The following is a 21,637-nucleotide window of genomic DNA, read 5'->3' as shown; positions in this document are numbered from 1 at the left end:
ATTTGATAGAGGAAAGAATGGTATCTTCTTGGAGTTTTTTTGTAAATGTAAAAATGTAAACGTAAAAGTAAAAATGTAAAAATTTTCCCCACATTTACTGGTCATTTGCTTTTCCTCTGTATTCTGAAGTCACTCAGGTCATTTAGCAGTACCTCCTCATACACACAACATCTCGCTTTTTATTTTATTTTTTTGAGACAGTCTCACTATGTTGCCCTCGGTAGAGTGCTGTGGCATCACAGCTCACAGCAACCTCAAACTCTTGGAGGCTCAAGCAATTCTCTTGCCTCAGCCTCCCAAGTGGCTGGAACTACAGGCGCCCGCCACAACACCCAGCTATTTTTTGTTGCAGTTGTCATTGTTGTTTAACAGGCCTAGGCTGGGTTCCAACCTGGCTCCCTCGGTATGTGGCTGGCTCGGTAACGACTGTGCTACGGGTGCTGAGCCAACATGTTGTCATTCTTACCACAGGCAAGGACATGAAGGAAGGATGTCTTTCCCATGCTTTTCAAGTTAAGCAAAAATTTTCAAATCAACTGGAGTTAGAAAACCTTCTGCGGAGCCATGCTTTTCTAATGTCTTGGTAATAAAACAGAAAGCTGGGCCATATTCTCCAGATTATGGAGAGTTTCTGACCATTCCATGGACCCTATCAGTGGAACAGTGGTGAGAAGTAAACTTTTGGCTTTTTTAGCATTTCTTTCAGGGTCTTTAAGACCCAGTCCATGGAAACTGCTTCCTTGAGCTCCTTCCAGCAATCCTAATCTGTTGCCCTCGCGATACTTGCGTAGCAGATTCCAGCCTCCTTGGCAAGAACCACTTCTGGAACTGTGGTCATGTTGACAATATCTGCCCCCCCAGGTGCGGAACACAAGGTTTTCTGTCTGGGAGCCTAAAACGAGGTCCTTTGATTGTCACCATTGTCCCCTTTGAGTGGCACCGGAGTCCAAGCTTCTGAGCAGTCTCTATGAGGACCTCTCTCATTTGGGGGCAAAACGACTCAGCCATGGGCACGTGGCACCCTCCTCTGGTACCGGAATGACTTCCATCATAGAAGGTCTGAGGCCTCTTGGTCCTGTCGATGAACTGATTAATAATAACTATATCACCAGGCCGAATCTACTCCTCAAGGAGCCACAAGCTGTGGTCACCATGACATGTGAACATCCTTCTTCCTTCAAAGCCCACATGTTTGCCTGGTAGTTGATTTCTGAAGGCATGATGGTGAGCTGCCTCCCAGGCCTTGCAAGGAGAATGCAATCAACATTTTTTATCTTTCCCAAAATTAAGGCATCAGATGGATTACCAAATGTAGTGTTCACATATTTTTCAGTTCTTCCTTCTAAAATTTCTGAATCATCCAGGCCTGTTCCACCAATTATTCCAATCTTCACAGCGATGGTGGGGGCGCTTGAGGCCACGTCTGAGCCGGGAGATTGCAGTGGACCAAGGGGACCAAGCCGGCCAAAGAACAGCAGCAGGAAGACCCGGCAGCGCCAGGGTCAGACCTCTTAATTGGTAACCCTTACTGGCCTTAACTTTCAGGGAACACTAGGAATTAAGCAATTGTGATCTTTCATATCAGCAATTTATAAATTGGAAAATCTATGCATCATAATTTGTAGAATTATGTACTTTCTTGTAGTATGATTAGCCAATATGGCACAAAACATTCTTCCTTATGGTTCTAAATACCTCAAGTCTCTCTGTAATAAGAAACTGTAGAGAGAGAAAAATTTAGTCCTCTTGGCAAAACTTCATTCTCTTAAGTAATTTTATTGTTGTTGTCTTCTTTTGTTTTGGTTCATTTTGCCAGGCCTGAGAAGTAAATTGTTATTTCTCAAGATTTCCCTCAGCCTCAACTATCCATCTTTTTTTAAAAATATGATATAATATATATTTGACCAATATAGTCTGAAATATTATCATTTCAACACATAACAAGGATGAAATTATTGATGAGAAAATGTACGCTCTTTTGTTCACATGAAATGTTAGAAATCTAGTGTATGGTTTATAGTTATAGCACATTGCTGCCTGGCCATCCATATTTCAAGTACTTAGTAACATACGTAACTCATGTTTGCCTATTGGAACTCTCCATTCTTGATTAGAAGAATTCTAAAACCTTCTGTTGTAGAGAGAATATCTTTCACATGGGATTTTTTTCTTACATCAATTTACCTCACTTGTTTTTTGTAATTACCTTTTCATTCCCTTCAATATGTGATATTTAAAAGCTCATTATTAAGCTATTTTTCTTACTGTCAAATTTTGTGCTGTAGTAGTAATACAAGGTTATTTCACTAAAAAATTAAAAAAAAAAGGATAGGAAAAGTTGTGCATCTGTGTTATGTTTAGTGCTGAAAACTGCAGACATAACAATATTCTATTTACCAAAGATTTCCCAGCCCAAGTGAACTTTAAAAGCATTTGGGGTTGTCTTTATTTTTATGAGAGAGTACTTTATTTCTATAAGCACTTATTTTTCTTTAACTTAATAAAATAGAACTCTTACAATTTAACTCTGGCAATTTCTTAAGGACATAGAAAAATGTCACACACATGTATGATGCCTACAGACATACACATAAACATACGTACAGAAAGATATTTTGTAGCTTTCGTTCTAAGGTTTATCCATGTGCTAGGTGCACTAACATAGCTGGCTAATAAAAAAAATTTTGTTGTTTTAATTAGGCAGAGTCTCATTATGTCACCCTTGGTAGATTGCCATGGCACCACAGCTCACAGCAACCTCAAACTCTTGGGCTTGAGCAATTCTTTTGCCTCAGCCTCCCAAGCTGGGACTACAGGTGGCCGCCACAACTACAATGCCTGGCTTTTTTTGTTGCAGTTGTCATTGCTGTTTGGCAGGCCTGGACGGGGTTTGAATCCACCAGCCTCGGTGTATGTGGCTGGACCCCTAACCACTGAGCTATGGGCGCCAAGCCATAAAAAAAAATTTTACAGGCAACTTGATAAACAGAAATTTGTAAAGTTGAAGTAATCAAATTTCCCAAAATTTCCATTTAAGTTTGTTGCTTCTTTTTCTTTCAAAACGCCTTTTTTGAAATATAATACACATAACATAAAACTCACCTGTTCAAAGTACACAATTTAAAAGTCACAGAATTGTGCGAACACTACCAGAATCCAAGTTAGAACATTTCAATACATTCACCTTCAGAAAAATATTAATCATGCACGTATATATACATATATATATATTTATTTGTGTGTCATTAAATGGAAGGTTTATTTGGTTCTTTATTTAGGGTTTCTCAAAAATTCCCCTCAAATCAAGAGTTGAGGTCAGAATTTAAACTGGAGTTCTCAAAAAGGTTTCCTCCACCAGGGTTCACTCAGTGGGGGTTCTGACTTGAGGATGATTTTGTGCCCCCAACAGGACACTGAGTGATGTCTGAGGACTTTTTTAAAATTTCAAATTAATATGATGAAATAAATTTTTAGATTACATTGTTCTCACTTGTAAGAAAGCCCCTCTCCCAGGCGGGTGTGCTGAATATCCTTGCATTGTGCATATTAGGAGAGATCCCATCAAATGCCCTCCCTCTCCCCTTCAATCGCCTTCCCCTCTTCCCTTTGTTTCTCTCTCCTCACCTCTCCCCCTTTCTAGAATATATTTATGTTTTACCATTTGTATAAGTGTGTATTTATATATTGGTTTTGTAATAGTATTGATACTTTACAATGGATATTTGCTTTTCCATTTTTGAGATACTTTACTATGAAAAATGTGTTTCAACTCCATCCAGGAAAACATAAAAGATGTAAAGTCTCCATCATCTTATGGCTGAATAGTATTCCATGGTATTCTTTTACCACAACTTGTTAATCCATTCATGGGCTGATGGGTATATGGGTTGCTTCCATGACTTGGCAATTATAAATTGAGCTGTAATAAACATTCTGGTGCAAATGTCTTTGTGGTAAAATGATAGTTTTTCATCTGGGTAGATACCTAGAGTAATGGGATTGCAGATGGAATGGAAGGTCAACTTTTAGTTCTTTGAGAATTCTCCATACTTCTTTCTATAAAGGTTGTACTAGTTTGCAATCCCACCCAGCAGTGTAGACTGTTCCCTTCTCTCCACATCCACACCAGCATCTGTAGTTTGGAGGCTAACGGCAGTAGCACATTAAGATGCAAGCTAATCTTACTAGAGTTAGGTAATATCTCAAAGTGATTTTGATTTGAATTTCTCTGATTAAAGATGAGCATTTTTTTTCGTGTGTTTTTTGGTCATTCATCTGTCATCTTCAGAGAATTTTCTGTTCAAGTCTCTTGACCACATAGAAATGGGGTTGTTTGCTATTTTCTTATTGCTTAGTTTCAGTTTTGTGTAGACTCTAGTTATCAGATCTTTCTATCAGATTATCAGATCTTTCTCAGATTCATAACATGTAAAAATCTCCCATTTTGAAGGTTGGCTGTTTGCTTTTTATGTAGTTCAGAAAATATTTTCCCATATAGGTTATAAAAATATTTCCAAATATTATCTTTCAGGGCGTTATTGCTTTGAGTGCATAGTATGAAGAAGAATCTATTTGCTTTTCTATTTGAGTGTTTTTTCATCTCAAATAGGACTTAATGAAATATGTGTGCTTTGCCAATTGCCATGTAGTTTCGTTTACATAAATGTCTATATTCATGCAGTGATTTTATTTTCAGGTTCTTAGTTTTGTCACTTTTGTCACTTTATGTATTTCTGTGCCAGTACCATAATTTCTTAAATATTGCATTCAAGCCATTTTTAGTTTCGTATTTACATATCAAGTATATAAGTAAAAAACACCCCCCCCCAAAAACACCAAAATTGATGAGATTTTAATTTTGATTTATTGTACCTCTACCACAGTGAGTTGTAACCTTGAGTTGTTAATGGGGCGGGGGGGAGACAGTATTGCTGAGCAGAAAGGACTGGATTTCATATAAGATGAGATGTATTGGAACAGTACAGTGATAACACATCTAGGATAGACCTCTCAGAGTAATTGATTAAGGTCAACTTTAGGTAAAGATAATATAAATTAAGGGCTACCAAAGAGAGAGCTAGAGAGAAAGAGAATTTGAATCACTGAGTGGATTTTTCATAGGGATATTATTTTTACCAAAGAAGATGGAAAATGAAATGTATATGGTTTGGAAACAAACGAGCTGATTTCAAAGTCTTCAGCAAAAGTAAAAATATAACTAGAAGATTTATAGTTTGTAGCCACAAAAAGTATCAGGAAATAGAGTTGTTCTTAAAGCAAAATGAAGTTTGAAAGAGGAAGAAAAGTAGCATTTGGACATACTGACAAGGATCATTGACTATGGAGCATAGTAAAAAAGTAATAATTTTTCTTCAAATTCTGATTTCTTGTTCAGTAAGGCAAAGAGACTATTCAGTTAAACATTTGAAGAAGAGAAAGTGAATTTATCTTTGAAAAAAGAGCAAACCAGGAAGATCTGTTGGGGAGGTACTCTGAGAGTGGATCAGAAGATAGGAAGGATTTTGTAATAACAGGAATGACAATTTGTATTCCAAAGCAAGGATACCAGGAAGTAAGGTGTCTTGGGTGGTGTTAGCATGAACTCTGGTGAATACAGAAAGTCTTGCCGACAAAGAGCTTTTTCTGTGGCTTGGGTAGTTCAAAGTTCGAGAAAACCCTCATGATAGTAAAAAATTAGGAACCTGGATCAGTTGCTTCCCAGGAATAACATCTTATTAAGAGAACCTGATGGTATTCTGGTAAATTTAAGTTATAAATTCTATAATGTAAATTTGTTAAGGAAGATTGCTGTGTTTATACACTTTTTATAAAAGTAAAATATTATACCTGAGCTTTATTCTATATTGAAAAATATGAGTGTGTATGATTATTAATAAAAAAAAAAACTAACCCTCCAAGATTAGGCTTCACATGCAGTAAAAACAGAATATCAAAATGAAGTGTCACTTATTATAATTGAAAATTTAGGAAATGTTATTTTAATGAGTGCTGTGATGCTCACTTTTCGTGGAACTAGCAATTCTGACTACCCACGAACTTGAAGTTGCTGAAGCTCAAGCCAAAATAAATCTAGTATATTCTGGTACAAATTGAAAAATAAAGAGACGTGGGAAGAGCTAGAGATAGAAAGATAAAAGTGGAATTTCAACACTGAGGCTATTCTTGAACAATAGAATAATTATACAGAATAAGCTACAGAATTAAAGATAACAAGGGGCAATGTGAGATAAAAATGAGTGAGGGAAAGTTTAGAAAAAAATAGAAAATGATGGAAATAGGTCTGAAATGGGTAGAGTCTATAAAAGTAGAGAAAAATAAGAGGTCAAAAGTTAGCTTAGTTGATTAAAGTGATGTTTTAACTTTAGAGAGTCATTAAAATGAATGTGTAAAAGAGGATTATACCAGACAGGTGACAATTAGAAATAGACTGCTCATTTTTTCTCCTATTAATTTACATACCATATTGTCCTCGTTTTGCAAGTTTATAAATTTCTAATCATTTAACTAAGTTCTGTCTACTTCAATCTTTAGTTCTTTTCTCAAACACTTCTGGTTCACCGAGCCAGTTTACACATATGCATGCACACACCACACACGTGCATGTTTAAAGCATTCCAGAATTATTTTGATCAATTCCAGACCATCATATTAATGATCTAAGATGGAGCATATGATTAAACAAGGCATGTAGTCATTTATTTGATGATGTAGAAATAGAGTTACTTTTGCTAAAAAGCTAACATACAGAACACTTATTTGAAGGCCATTTTATCCATTTTATTCAAATGAATGTAATCACTCATTTGGAAAGGAGAAAGAACATTAAAAAAAAATATATAAGAGAGAAAAAGTTTGATTTAAAGACGAATCTGAGATAAGAGACCAGTAACGGTCACATCCCCTATTGCTCTCAACTGCTTTCTCAGTAACAGCTAATTATAATGTGAGCAGCGTGATGAGTCATGGTGCCCTTAAGGTGTGTTTTGAGAATTCTGAACACCCATCAGAGCCACACCAAGGAAAAAAGTGAAGACAGGAAAGACCTGGCTCTTGTACTTTGTATGTTTGTTTCAGCCAGAGTATTTCATCTTTCATGTTTTTCGCCTTCTGATTTTGTTTTATGAAAGAGTGTTTCTACATTTAGAAAAGAGTAGAAAGAGCACAAGACTTTTAACGAGGACTTTTTTTCTGAACTCAGGTCTAGATTTCCTAGATGTATAAATTTTCTAGTAATGTATGTATTTTTTTAATTCACAAGGGAATAAATGAATTTTAACATTTTCTTTTTGACTTTCCACATATGACTTCAAGTTTGTTTTTTAAGCACTGTGAAAGTATCTCTTTGTATATTTTTTTTACTTTACCTTTTTTAGATGGATAAGGTCTACTTTCATCTGCACGTGCACCGGAAAACTTCTGTACTGCCTGAACCTATGTCCTTACTTTCTTTACACCATCATAAAACAGCTTCCACTTTTATTTCAGAGATCAAATCTGTTCTGTTTCAAAAGTCAAAAAGCTCTAAATTGGTATCATTTTCCCAAGATTTCTGCCTCTTTCCAGTTTTTGTTATTCTCTTACAAATTCACAGAGCCCTTGGCTCTGTCTTTTTAACACATTCCCAACATATTCCAATTTTAGTATCTTTTCTTCATTGCCTAAATCCTAAATTTGTTACAGGTAAGTATGGCACTCTGTTGAGTTGGGACACTGACCATGAAATGATCCTTTTAAGTTGGTCTTCAATAAAAACTATTTGCACCATACACTTGTCTGCTGGTGATCTTCTTGGTCACCATGTGATGCTGACCCTGTGACTCCCCAGGTCTCCTCTATCACTATTCATAGAACCTCCAGTTTCTCCAGGTCGAAATCTTTTTTTTTTTTTGGTGGATGGAGACTACTTGTGAGGGGTTTCTAAACACTTTATTTCCCGCCCTTTTGTGTTCATGCAGTCTCTGTCTTTACACTCTCAGTGACCTTTGGCACTGATCTGAGAACATGCTCTTAAAATTTCCCCCAATTTGATAGCATCTCTAAACTTGATGTATATACCTATTAATCATAATTAAGATTAATTTTACTGGTCTTATCACTCTCTCCCTGTTGGTGTTCTTGCCAAATGTGGGCCCTAATATTAACTCCTTTCAAGTTCATGAAGCAAATGTGAGTCCAAGAGAAAGTGCCAAACTCAATCTTCCAGCAGTTTGGACAGTCTTCCTAAGGGACACATGTAGAATACCACCCCTGCTTCTAGTTTAACTCCTACTGCTCAGGTCCAATCTATCATTTATGTTTTTGCCAGAACTAAAGCAACAGTGTCTTAGCTGTTTTCTCTGCTTCTCATCTTGCTCCATAGAGTTTATTCATAGTACAAGAAGTAGAGAGGTTTCCATTAAAAGTCAAAATGTGCACAAAGGTGCAAAACTCTCCAGTGTATTCACATCTTGCTCAAAGGTAAACTTCCCAGTCCCTGACGTGATTTATGATTTGGCTTCCCTGTTACAAATTTTCTCCAGTTCCCACATCCACCTCCCCACATCCGCCACATTGGCCTTCTTGATCTTCCCAAATCTACAAGTCATTCTCATCAGTAACTCCCTTGTGTGGAGGAATGTTAGCATATATTATATTATTTTTTTAAAAGTGCATCATTGTAAGATAATTGCATGGCAAAATTAACTCAACATTTTTATACATGATTTAACCACTTTCAGAATTATAGGAGAAAAGTAAAAATGATGCCCATTTAAGGCCACACTATACATGCTTTTGATCTTTATTTCTTTCCTATAAGTTGGAAAGTGTTTTGAGAAATAAAATTAATTTTAAGTATGCATTATCAAAGTGTAATTAAAGTGGTTAACCTATTGCTGGAGGAAAAAAATCACAAAATCTGTTTCACAGACAGGAATTATTTTCATATTATCTATAGTCAGATTAATTTCAATTATGCATTTAAAGTAAGAAAAGAATGAATTATACACATACTGACTTAAATGCTCCATTTTATTCTACCTGTATGGATAAAATCAGTATTAAATAGATTGCCATGACTATTTAGTAACCAGCTTTGTTAACATTCACAGATAAGATGCTAATATTCCTTTTTCTATGTTATTTGGTTAAAAAGTAAATGAAAGAAGAGAGTGCACAAGTTTTGTGAAAAATCTTTCCAATTCTTTTGAACAAATGGTGATTCTTAAACATTATAAATGAAGAGAATTACTTTTGTCAAAATCAAAAATTCTTTGCCTGCTTTCTGCAGGGGTTTTTAAAGTCCCTGCATTTATATAATTACCTACTTATAAAATAGCAGAAAAATTATCTCATCAGAGTGCTATTATATTGTAGTAATTTTATTTAAAAAGAAAAGTGTTTATATGTTAAGTGAATAGCCTTCAATAAAGTTTTTAAAAATATATTTAAAATTTTAGATTGAGATGTAAGAACATTTTTCTATGAAATACTTTTTCTTCAAAAATTTACTTTCTCACTTCTCCCAAGGAATTATGAAAAATTTGAGAGGGAAGAAGAAGTATTTTATAGATGCTACATCTTATCTAAATGGCCAAAAAAGTGTATTCCATTCAGAAATGAAATATTTTTTTTCAGTGGTATTGTTGTACCTTTTGTGACACATCACATACTACTTTGGATTACAGTTCTTGAAGTGATTATTTTAACATAATAACCTATCTACATTACAACTCGTTATTCAATAGTGGTCTAATATTCTCCTATACAACTATGCTGCCTTTATCAACTTGACCATTTCTCAACTGATTGATCATTAAGTTTTTCTCCTGATACTTTGATTATGTAAGTATCTATGGATACACATATATAGGCTAGATACACATATATAGGCTGGATACACATTTATATATAAAAAAGCAAAGTCCTTTTGGCATTTTAGAATAAGTATTTAGACTTAGAGTGATGTCACCAAAATCGCAGAGAAGTAAGCTGACTTTACTTCACCTGCCATTGCAAACCAAATATTTGCCCTCACAATTTTCTGTAAATAGCAATATTCTGAACTCAAATGTGAAAATAGGCAAGTTTCCAGATCCACAGCAAAGTGAAAAAACTTTGAGCTGATGGTAAGAGAATCAGACTTCTGTATCTGTGATGAAGTCTCTCCTGAAATAGTGAAGCATATAAGTATGAAAAATTTCCCTCAGGATCATGGTTTCCACAAAAGAAAAAGTGAGATTAAACTGTGCAACAAGCGTTCCCACCATGTTGATTTCCCTTGCAGCAGAGCTGTCTTAAGAAAGGGAAAACCCTCTGTGAAACTATAGATTAAGGAGAATGGAAGAACTGTCTTATCCTGCCCACAAAACTCTGTTCTGTATCTCAGCCACTTACCATACCAAATCAGATTGGCTGATCAGCAGTACCACGCTATAGGAGGCATGTTCCATGGAGCCCTTAGGCAAAAACATCCCACCTAGGCTATTCACAGAAACAGAGCATCTTTTTTAGGACCTCTGCCATCCTAGAAGATCAACTCTTTGAACATTTTCTTTTCTGGTTTTTTTTTTTTTTTTTTTTTTTTTTTTTAGCAGTTCTTTTGGCCAGGGCCAGGTTGAAACCCACCACCACCCTGGTATATGGGGCTGACACGCTACTCCTTTGAGCCACAGGCACTGCCTAGCACTTTGAATATTTTCTAGAGCTGAGCCAAATTTGAGGTTAAGGCAGTGACAATTCAATAGAGAACCTGTAAAGAATCTCTCAGAAAGCATATTAAAGAAAAAATAAAACATGACAGATAGAGAAGACTGTGGTAAGCAATTAGTTCTTCAATGTTGATTTCATGAAGAACATCCATGAAATCAACAAATAAGGAACCATAACCTCCCTAAAATGAGAAAACAAGGAGTCAGTGACCACTCTTAACAAGATGGTGATGTGTGAGGTCTGTGGTCAAGAATTCAACATAGAAATTTTAAAGAAACTCAGGGAACTCCAAAATAACATAGAAAAGCAATTGTACTAGAGAAATGTAACAAAGAAATTCAAAGAATACCAAAAAAAGAAATCCTAGAACTACAAAAGATATTTGCAAGCTCTACTGTCATACTTTAAAGATCTTGAAAAAGCAATACTTTGTTTTATATGGAATCAGAAAAAACCTCGAATAGCCAAGACATTACTCAGAAATAAAAACAAAGCAGGAGGAATTACGCTACCAGACCTCAGACTACACTACAAATCAATAGTGATGAAAACAGCATGGTATTGGCACAAAAACAGAGAAGTAGATGTCTAGAAGAGAATAGAAAACCAAGAGATGAATCCAGCTACTTACCGTTATTTGATCTTTGACAAGCCAATGAAAAACATTCAGTGGAGAAAAGATTCCCTATTTAACAAATGGTGCTGGGTGAACTGGCTGGCAACCTGCAGAAGACTGAAACTGGACCCACACTTTCACCATTAACTAAGATAGACTCTCACTGGATTAAAGATTTAGACTTAAGACATGAAACTATAAAAATACTAGAAGAGAGTGTAGGGAAAATCTTTGAGGAAATTGGTCTGGGCGAGTATTTTATGAGGAGGACCCCCCAGGCAAATGAAGAGCTTCAAAAATACACTACTGGGACTTGATCAAACTAAAAACCTTCTGCACAGCCAAGAACACAGTAAGTAAAGCAAGAAGACAGCCCTCAGAATGGGAGAAGATATTTGCAGGTTATGTCTCCGACAAAGGTTTAATAACCAGAATCCACAGAGAACTCAAACGCATTAGCAAGAAAAGAACAAGGGATCCCATCACAGGCTGGGCAAGGGATTTGAAGAGAAACTTCTCTGAAGAAGACAGGAGCGTGGCATTCAGACATATGAAAAAATGCTCATCATCTTTAATCATCAGAGAAATGCAAATCAAAACTACTTTGAAATATCATCTAACTCCAGTGAGACTAGCCTATATCACAAAATCCCAAGACCAGAGATGTTGGCGTGGATGTAGAAAAAAGGGAACACTTCTACACTGCTGGTGGGAATGCAAATTAATGCATTCCTTTTGGAAAGAGATATGGAGAACACTTAGAGATCTAAAAATAGATCTGCCATTCAATCCTGTAATCCCTCTACTGGGCATATACCCGGAAGACCAAAAATCACATCATAGCAAAGATATTTGTACCAGAATGTTTATTGCAGCCCTATTCATAATTGCTAAGTCATGGAAGAAGCCCAGGTGCCCATCGATCCACGAATGGATTAATAAATTGTGGTATATGTACACCATGGAATATTATGCAGCCTTAAAGAAAGATGGAGACTTTACTCTTTCATGTTTACATGGATGGAGCTGGAACATATTCTTCTTAGTAAAGTATCTCAAGAATGGAAGAAAATGTACCCAACGTACTCAGCTCTACTATGAAACTAATTTGGGGTTTTCACATGAAAGCTATAACCCAGTTACAACCTAAGAATAGGGGGAAGGGGGAAAGGGAGGGGGAGGGGGGTAGAGGAAAGGGGATTGGTGGGATTACACCAGCGGTTCCTCTTACAAGGGTATATGTGAAACTTGGTAAATGTGGAATGTAAGTGTCTTGGCACGGTAACTGAGAGAATGCTAGGAAGGCTATGTTAACCAGTGTGATAAAAGTGTGTCAAACAGTCTGTGAAGCTAGTGAATGATGCCCCATGATCATATCAATGTACACAGCTATGATTTAATAAAAAAAATAATAATAATAAAAGAAAAAAATGTTTTTGATGCTCTTAAGAATAGAATAAATCAAGTCAAGGAAAATAATCAATGAGTTTAAAGATAGAGTATTTGAAAATACTTAGTAAGAGGACAAAAAAAAATAATGAAAAGAAAAGGAACACAACAAGATATAAAAACATTACTGGAGGGGAGGGGAGAGGATGGGTGGATGGAGAGTAATTGGTGGGATCACACCTATGGTGCATTTTACAAGAGTACGTGTGAACTTTACTAGGTGTAGAATATAAATGTCTTAACACAATAACAAAGAAAATGCCAGAAAGACTATGTCGACCAGTTTGATGAAAAGAATTCAAATTGTATATAAAACCAGCACATTGTACCCCATGATTGCATTAATGTACACAGCTGTGATTTAATAAAAAAAAAAAAAAGTCAGCAACAACAACAAAAAGACAAAATTTAAGAACTGTTATATTTAAGAGAAAGTTGGGGAAGATGAAGGGGAAATACTGTAAGAGTAGCAACTGAAAATTTCCAAAAATTGACAAAGATATAAATACATAGGTAGAGAAAGAGCAAAGATTAATAGACAGATTTAACTTAATAAGACTACTTAAAAGCATGTAACAACCAAACTTTCAAAGGTCAATGACAAAGAGAGGATCTTCAATCAGCAAGACAAAAGAAGCAAGTAGCATGTGAAAGAGCTTCAATTTGCCTAACGACTATACAAGCCAGGAGAGAGTAGAATGACATTTTTACAGTGTTGGAAAAAAAAATCCTTCCAAGCAAGAATGCTGTACTCAGCAAAGCTATCCTTCAAGCATAAGGGAGAAATAAAAGTCTTTTCCTATAAAGTTCTGAGAGAATTCATCAGCACTACATCTGTCTTACTAGAAATGCCAAGTGAAAGAAAAAGATGCTAACATGGAAAAAGAGGATATATGAAAGTAGAAATCCTGCTGTTAAAAGTAAATATACAGACAAAGACAGAATACTCTAATACCGTAAATGTGATAGGCAATCTGCTCATAACTCTAAAAACCAAAAAGTAAAGCTATCAAAAGCAATAGTAACTATAAAACTCTATTAGTGGGAAATATAAAAAGATGTAAGTTGAGATAACAAAAGTCAAACTCTGGAAAAGGGATAGAGTTAAAAGGTAGTATTATTTTTATTTTTTCTTTTGTTTTTTTGTGATAAAATGTAAGTTGCCATCTGTTTAAAATAAGTTATTTTGTCAATAAGATCATTTTGTAAGCCTTATGGTAAGCACAAAGCAAAAATTTATAATAAATACCCTAAAATTAAAACCAACAAATCAAAATATGCTTCCAGAGAAAATCAGTTAACTACAAAGGAAGGTATAAGAAAGGACAAGAAGAGTTATAAAAAAGCAGACAACAAGTAACAAAATGGCAGTAGTAAATCCTCAATAATCAATAATAACATTGAATGTATATGCATTAACTAAATTATCCAATTAAAAAACATACAGTGGTTGAATGTTTTTTAAAAAAGATCCAAATATATGATGCCTACAAGAAATCCATCTCACCTATAAAGAAGCATAGTAAACTGAAAGTGAAAGGATAGAGAAAGGCATTCCATCCAAATGAAAACTCTTGTCAAAATCACCCTGGGGTTTTTGTGAAGACCCCCTTCGCAATTGTAACAATACCAAAAATAGACAAAAGGGACATGATCAAGCTAAAACGTCTCTGCATAACTAAAGGTATAACTACAACAAACACACAGTCTTCAGGATGAAAGAAGATACTTGTGTGCTACCAATCTGACAAAGGACTGATAACTAGAACCAAAAGAGAATGCAAAGTAATCAATAAGAAAAGAATGAACAATCTTATTTATAATTGGGCAAGAGGCATAAATAGAGCCTTATTTGAGGAAGACAGATAAATGGCCAACAAACACATGAAAAAATGCTCATCATCCCTAATCATTGGAGAAATGCAAGTCAAATACACCCTGAGATATCAAATAACTCCAGTAAGAATAGTCCAAATCACAATATTTCAAAGCTACAGATGCTGGTGTGAATGTGGAGGGAAGGGAAAACTTTTACCTTTCTGTTGGCATTGCAAACTAACACAGCATCTATGGAAAGAAGTATTGAGAATCCTCAAAGACCTAAAAGTCAATCTTCTCTTTGATCCTGCAATCCTAAAAAAAGAAAATCATGTTACCATAAGGACATTTGCACTAGAATATTTATTGCAGCATAATTCACAATTGCTAAGAAGTGGAATCAAGCCAAGTGCCCATCAATCCATGAACGGATTGATGAACTGTGATATATGGATTTCATGGAATACTTCTCAGCCATAAAAAATAAATTAGGAAGAGAATAAAAAAAAAAATCCAGAAATAACCTAAAATTGTAATAAAATGTACTGAATTCTGTGGGATGGCAAACAAGTAGTACTAAGAGGAATGTGCATAACCATAAACACCCATATTGAAAAGTAGAAAAACTTCCAATAAATAATCTATGCACTTCAAGGAAATATAAAAGTTAGATAATATCAAACTCAAAATTAGCAGATGGAAAGAAATAAAGATAAGAACAAAAATAAACTGAGACAAAAAATAAAACACCAAAGATCAACAAAGTGTTTTCTTCTTAGAAAAACAAATTGACATAATTTTAGATAGACTAAGAAAAATGTGTAAGGTGGCCCACATAAATAAAATCAGAAAAAAGAGACAGTATAATTAGTACCACAAATATAAAAAAAATTATTAGAGATTATTATGAAAAAGTATATGCTAAATAAACGGAAAACCTAGAAAAAATAGATAAATCTCGTCAAGGAAATTAGTCAGGAAGGGCTAATCTGTGCTCAATTTCAGGTATTTTGTAAGCCAATAATTTTTGTTTATAGTTTTGGTATTGGAAAACCAGTTTGGGTGGATCTAACTATCTAAAGTTTCAATAACTTTTCTGTGGGTATTTTATTAATGGTAATGAGAATTTCTGTCTTTGGCTGAGAATGAGAAGGCAAAAGTTTTTTATTTAAAAAATACAAAAATAAACTAGCCAGGCGTTGTGGTTGGTGCCTGTAATCCCAGCTTTTGGGGAGGCTGATGCAAGTGGATCACTCCTGAGCCCAGGAGTTTGAGGCTGATGTGAGTTATGACACTGTAGCCCTCCACCCAGGGTGGCAAAGTGACACTTTGTCTCAAAAAAAAGTAAAAATTAAGGTGAAAAGGTATGGTGCCTGTAGCTCAGCAGCTAAGGTGCTAGCCACATGCACTGGAGCTGGCAGGTTCAAACCCAGCCCGGGCCTGCCAAGCAACAATGACAACTACAACCCAAAAATAGCCGGGCATTATAGCAGCAGCTACCTGGGCTAAGGCAAGAGAATCGCTTAAGCCCAAGAGTTTGAGATTGCTGTGAGCTGTGACAGCACGGCACTCTACCCAGGGCAATATATGGAGACTGCCTTAAAAAAAAAAATTATGACGAAAAATTACAAAATCATTAGTCTGGATCTAATCATGCAAGTCTTCTTACAATCTGATTTTTAGGCCAAACTACTACTACCAAATAATCTGTTCCTTTAATATACAATTTAGTATTTCATGTATTTTGGTACCTGATACATGATACCTTTAAACAAATGTGAATTGTAAAATATTTTACCTGAATTTAAACTGTATAATATAAGGGCATTTTAAAACGTACTATAGAACTGGAGGGTTATTCTATAAAATAAAAATATGAATTAAAAAACTTTCTACTATAATATGTTGTATTCAATGAGGGTAAAATAAATACAGAAGGTAGCATTTTATTTCCTTAAAGACAATACATTTTATTTGGTGAAATAAATCATGGAAACATGAGAAAGTAATTACATATTATAATCATTTAAGATATATAGATTAAATTTTAATCCTGATATAAAACCTTACATCTCTTAGTTATCTTTTACTCCCAGGAATCTAGCGCAGTGTAGGAACATGGCAAATTCTCAACACATTTGTGTATAGTGTAATGGGGCTGATAATCCCCCTCTGAGGTTAAAGAAACGAAGAAAGTCCATCTGAGGAAGCAAACCCAACTGGACAAGCAAGTACAAATGGAGAAAGTGTAAGAGCAGATATTGTTCAAGTTGGATCATGAAAACTAGGTTGGAGTTAGAAAAAGAAAAGAAAAAACAAGAGATTCTTGATATAGGAAATATTGTGACAATAGTAGAGAACAGTGTTATTATCAAAATCATTCTCTGTCTATATAGTAATTGAATTATAGCTGGCCATATGAAAGCTCATATTAAATGTATACTTTTAACCTTTCTTGTAGGTGGATGCACCCATATTAACTAATTGTCATTGATATAAGCAGAAGTGAAGTACTCCACTACCAGCTTGGCCTCACATTGAATATAAACTCCTCGTATTCTCTTTTCACTTCTTGTTACTTAGATGATTAGAATTTTGATGTGACCAAGGAAAGTATGATAAATACCCTAGAAAAACATAGAAGGGACCTGGATCATTGAGTGACCATGTAGATTAAAAATGCCTAGACCATTTGGACTACTCACTTCAAGATGACTGAAAAACAAATTTATAGCATCTTTAAGCCATGTTGTTTTGAGGATTCATTTTTATACTTCCTTAAACACCATCTTAATTAATACAAGAAAAGACAGAGAAAAGGAGCACAAAACTTTGTGTTCTAGTATTAGATTAGTTGGTTATAATTTTGCAAAAAGAAAAAAAAGAAACAAATATTAATTGGATGTATCTAAGTATTCTCCTCCATCACCTCTGTGATGTATACCTTACAAAAGAGATTTGGCAAGTTTCCTTTTCTAATTTTAAAATCTGTACATTATGGTAGAAACTATAGATAAAAATACTTTGTAGACTGTAAAATATGGACCAAGGATTTTTTAAATTTTCTTCTTAGCATTGGGTTCACAAACCTATAGGCATAAATGAAGGAGGTAGGAATTATTTTGCAAATTAATAGCACAAAATTCTTATTCATTCCATAAGTTAACAAATTTAACACATTAGTTTAAACAATAGCATTTTTGGTCTATTTTCTCTCTTTGTATATAGATAAGACATAATTACAGAAAATATTTGACTTTATTTCTAATATTTCTTAAGGAAAAACAATGAAGCAAACATTACCTAGGTGTAACAACCTAGTTGTTGAGAGGCAAACTCATTGCTAAGATAACTGCACAGTAAATACTTCCTACCTTTTGTGTGTACTTCCATGATAGCATCAAAGGACTCTTACCCTTTAGGAATTCAATGAATAAGGAAATTTTATCTTTCTTCTTCATTCATTCATCTATAGTTTGAAACTTAGGTTGATTTCATCTTGGATATTATGAATAGAGCTGCAATAATGTGTTGATGTTTCTCCAATGTATCAATTTCCTTTCCTTTGGATAAATGCACAGTATGGGGTTAATGGAACGTACAGTGGCTCTATTGTAGTTTTTCAAGTAGTCTCCATACTGTTCTTTATAGTGGTCATACTTGTTTACATTCTCACCAGTAGCATATCAGAATCTACATTTTTCTACATCTTTGCCAACTATTGTTAATTTTCATCATTTTGATAATAGTCATCCTACCTACAGGGAAATGATATTGCATGTGGTTTGATTTGAATTTCCCTAATAATAAGTGCTATTCAGCATTTTTTCATACATTTACTGGTCATTTGTGTGTCTTTTCATATCATTTGCTCATTTTTAATTTTTTAATTTTTATTTTTTCAAATATACCTCATCTCATTTACTTAATTATTATGTTAAGACATTTATACTTTATACTTAATAGATACAACATGTACCCTTGCATTATGCACCATAGGTATGATCCCACCATTCACCTTCCCTCCATCTGCCATCCCCCATTCCCACCCATCCCCCCTCCTCTCTCCCTCATCCTGGGCCATAGTTGTAATCTATTCTTCATATGAAAGTGTGATTGTAAATTGGTTTCATAATAATACTGAGTACATTGGATATTTATTTCTTTCATTCTTGAGGTACTTTATTATGTAGGATATGTTCCAGCCTCATCCATGTAAATGTAAAAGAGGCAAAGTCTCTATCTTTCTTTTTTTTTCTTTTTTTTTTTATATTTTATTATTAAATCACAGCTGTGTACATTAATGCGATCATGGGGCACCATACATTGGTTTTATAGACCGTTTGACACATTTTCTTCACACTGATTAACATAGCCTTCCTGGCATTTTCTTAGTTATTGTGTTTAGTTATTGTGTTAAGACATTTACATTCTACATTCACTAAGTTTCACATATACCCTTATAAAATGCACCACAGGTCCCTCTGCTCACCTCCTCCCTCTCTCCCTTCCCTTTTTCTCCTTCCCCCTAGTCTGAGGTAATAACTGGGTAATAGTTTATATTCCATGGTGTAAATATACCACAATTTATTAATCCATTCGTGGATCGATGGGCACTTGGGCTTTTTCAATGACTTAGCAATTATGAATTGGGCTGCAATAAACATTCTGGTACAAATATCTTTGTTATGATGTGATTTTTGGTCTTCTGGCTATATGCCTAGTAGAGGAATTATAGGATTGAATGGCAGATCTATTTTTAGATCTCTAAGTGTTCTCCAAACATCTTTCCAAAAGGAATGTATTAATTTGCCTTCCCACCAGCAGTGTAGAAGTGTTCCATTTTCTCCACATCCACAACAACATCTCTGGTCTTGGGATTTTGTGATATGGGCCAATCTTACTTGACTTAGATGATATCTCAAAGTAGTTTTGATTTGCATTTCTCTGATGATTAAAGATGATGAGCATTTTTTCATATGTCTGAAGGCCGTGCGCCTGTCTTCTTCAGAGAAGTTTCCCTTCAAGTCCCTTGCCCAGCCTGCGATGGGATCACTTGTTCTTCTTTTGCTTATATGTTTGAGTTCTCTGTGGATTCTGGTTATTAAACCTTTGTTGGAGACATAACCTGCAAATATCTTCTCCCATTCTGAGGGCTGTCTTCTTGCTTTACTTACTGTGTTCTTGGCTGTGCAGAATATTTTAGTTTGATAAGGTCCCAGTAGTGTATTTTTGAAGCTGCTTCAATTGCCTAGGGGGTCCTCTTCATAAAATACTCACCCAGACCAATTTCTTCAAGAGTTTTCCCTGCACTCTCTTCGAGTATTTTTATAGTTTCATGTCTTAAGTTTAAATCTTTAATCCAGTGGGGGTCTATCTTAGTTAAAGATGAAAGGTGTGGGTCCAGTTTCAGTCTTCTACAAGTTGCCAGCCAGTTCACCCAGCACCATTTGTTAAATAGGGAATCTGTTCTCCACTTAATGTTTTTTATTGGCTTGTCAAAGATCAAATAACGGTAAGTAGCTGGATTCATCTCTTGGTTCTCTATTCTGTTCCAGACATCTACTTCTCTGTTTTTGTGCCAGTACCGTGCTGTTTTGATCACTATCAATTTATAGTATAGTCTGAGGTCTGGTAGAGTGATTCCTCCTGCTTGTTTTTATTTCTGAGTAATGTCTTGGCTATTCAAGGTTTTTTTCTGATTTCATATAAAACGAAGTATTATTGTTTCAAGATCTTTAAAGTATGACAGTGGAGCTTTAATAGGGATTGCATTAAAATTATATATTGCTTTGGGTAGTATGGACATTTTAACAATGTTGATTCTTCCCAGCCATGAGCATGGTATGTTTTTCCATTTGTTAATATTTTCAGCTATTTCTTTTCTTAGAGTATCATAGTTCTCTTTATAGAGATCTTTCACGCCCTTTGTTAGATAAACTCCCAAATATTTCATCTTCTTTGGCACTACTGTGAATGGAATAGAGTCCTTAACTGTTTTTTCAGCTTGACTATTTTTGATATATATAAAGGCTACCAATTTATGAGTGTTGATATTGTAACCTTAGACGCTGCTGTATTCCTTGATCACTTCTAAGAGTTTTGTAGTAGAATCCCTGGTGTTTTACAGATATAAATCATATCATCTGTGAAGAGCGAAAGTTTAATCTCTTCTGACCCTATATGGCTACCCTTGATCATCTTTTCTTCCTTAATTGTGGTGGCTAAAACTTCCATTACAATGTTGAAGAACAGTGGAGACAATGGGCAGCCTTGTCTGGTGCCCAGTCTGAATGGAAATAATATCAATTTAACTTCCTTCAACACGATATTGGTTGTGGGTTTGACGTAGATGGCTTCTATCAGTTTAAGAAATGTCCCTTCTATACCAATTTTCTTAAGTGTTCTGATCATTAAGGGATGCTGGATATTATCAAAAGCTTTTTCTGCATCAATTGAGAGAATCATATGGTCTTTGGTTTTTAATTTGTTTATGTGCTGAATTATACTTATAGATTTACAGATATTGAACCAGCCTTGAGACACTGGGATAAAACTGACTTGGTCATGATGTATAATTTGTTTGATGTGTTGCTGGATTCTGTTTGTTAGGATCTTGCTGATTATTTTTGCATCTATATTCATTAGTGATATTGGTCTATAATTTTCTTTCCTTGTTGGGTCTTTTCCTGGTTTGGGGATCAGGGTGATGTTTGCTTCATAGAACGTGTTGGGTACATTTTGGAACAGGTTGAGTAATATAGGTACTAATTCCTCTTTAAAGGTTTGGTAGAATTCTTACGTGAAGCCATCTGGTCCCGGGCTTTTCTTTTTAGAGAGATTTTGTATGGTTGATGCTATTTCAGAACTTGATATGGGCCTATTCAACCTTTCCACTTGATTCTGGCTAAGTCTTAGAAGGTGATGTGCTTCCAAGTATTGGTCAATTTCTTTCAGATTTTCATATTTCTTAGAATAAAGTTTCTTGTAATATTCATTAAGGATTTTTTGAATTTCTGAGGAGTCTGTTGTTATTTTGTCTTT

The 21,637-nt window shown here is 35.0% G+C and overlaps 1 pseudogene; it reads right to left on the bottom strand.

The window, feature by feature from the left end:
- Positions 1-572: 572 nt before the first annotated feature.
- LOC128585528 (S-methyl-5'-thioadenosine phosphorylase-like) overlaps positions 573-21,637 on the bottom strand; it is a 40,911-nt pseudogene continuing 19,846 nt past the window's right edge.

Source organism: Nycticebus coucang, chromosome 5, assembly GCF_027406575.1.
Source record: "Nycticebus coucang isolate mNycCou1 chromosome 5, mNycCou1.pri, whole genome shotgun sequence".
NCBI lineage: Eukaryota > Metazoa > Chordata > Mammalia > Primates > Lorisidae > Nycticebus > Nycticebus coucang.
Note: the sequence above shows the minus strand (reverse complement) of the source record. Positions and strands in the feature narration are given on the sequence as shown.